We start from the raw sequence: 1,637 nt of genomic DNA, 5'->3' as shown, positions 1-1,637 counted from the left end.
AAGGAATTGTCCGGGCCAGGTTGGTTAACGAATTGCCCGTCCTGGCTGGTTAACGAATTGTCAGGGTCAGGTTGGTTAACGAATTGCCATGGCCGTGTAGGTTAACGAATTGCCAGAGCCAGCTTGGTTAACGAATTGTCCGGCCGCGTTGGTTAACGAATTGTCCGTTCCCAGTTGGTTCACGAATTGGCAAGGACAGGGTGGTTAACGAATTGTCCGGCCGGGCTGGTGCACTCATTGCCAGGACAGGGTTGGTTACCGAATTGTCCGTTCCCAGTTGGTTCACGAATTGGAAAACCAGGGTGGTTAAAGTATTGTCCGGGCCTGGTTGGTTAACGAATTGCCCGTCCTGGTTGGTTAACGAATTGTCCGGGTCAGGTTAGTTAACGAATTGCCAGGGTCTGGTTGGTTACCGAATTGTCCGGCCGGGTTGGTGCACTCATTGCCAGGACAGGGTTGGTTGACGAATTGCCCGTCCTGGTTGGTTAACGAATTGCCAGGGTCTGGTTGGTTACCGAATTGTCCGGCCGGGTTGGTGCACTCATTGCCAGGACAGGGTTGGTTGACGAATTGCCCGTCCTGGTTGGTTCACGAATTGCCAGGGTCTGGTTGGTTACCGAATTGTCCGGCCGGGTTGGTGCACTCATTGCCAGGACAGGGTTGGTTAACGAATTGTCAGGGTCAGGTTGGTTAACGAATTGCCATGGCCGGGTAGGTTAACGAATTGCCAGAGCCAGCTTGGTTAACGAATTGTCCGGCCGGGTGGTTAACGAATTGTCCCGGCCAGGTTGGTTAACGAATTGCCAGAGCCAGCTTGGTTAACGAATTGTCCGGCCGGGTTGGTGCACTCATTGCCAGGACAAGGTTGGTTAACGAATTGCCCGGTTCCGAATGGTTAACGAATTGCCCGGTCCCGTTCGGTTCACGAATTGCCCGCCCGCTGATTGTTAACTTTTCGCACCGGCGGGGGATGGCTTGGGTAACGAGCCTCCAAGATCTGTCGGTTAACCATTTGCCCGGTGGCAATTCGTTAACCAAGTCCGCTCCGGAAGTCTGGATGGGGGTCGGATTTGCCGGCCGAGGCCGACCCGGAGTTCCAGAGGCTCGGCCGCCGGGGTCAGATTCGGCCGCCCCTTTGACACATGCAATTTCTGTACGGGGGCATTGGCGGGGTTCCTGCAGATATATAGGGAGGCCGTTTTCACGAGTTGTTGAAGTATTCGGTAGATGGCACCGGCCTCCCCAATTGGTTAACCCGGGCCACGCGGCAGCTTTTCCGCACGATTCCGAAGATTGCCGGTATGGATTTTCGGACAAATACCCAATTGCGGAAGTCTGTCAGCGGGACCTATTCGCAGGCCCATGCCGGCCGAGGGGCGGCATTTTCCGTATGACTACCGGTGCTCCGGCCGCCGAATGGAAACCTTGCCCGAATGAATTTCTGACAAAGTCCCGAGGCGGGAGCCAGTAAGGGGACGTATTCGGCGGGCCGTGCCGGCCGAGCGGCGGCATTTTCGGAGGGACAACCGCAGGTCCCGCCGTCGATCCGAGACCTTGGCTGAAGAGTCGAAAGTAATCTAAGTCCCGACTCGGAAGTCAGAATGAAGGCGACTTCGGGGCCCTCCTGCCGACCGAGG

Source organism: Mobula birostris, unplaced genomic scaffold, assembly GCF_030028105.1.
Source record: "Mobula birostris isolate sMobBir1 unplaced genomic scaffold, sMobBir1.hap1 scaffold_2196, whole genome shotgun sequence".
In the NCBI taxonomy this organism is placed as follows: Eukaryota; Metazoa; Chordata; class Chondrichthyes; order Myliobatiformes; family Myliobatidae; genus Mobula; species Mobula birostris.
The sequence above is the reverse complement of the archived record's forward strand: the minus strand, read 5'-3'. Positions refer to the sequence as shown.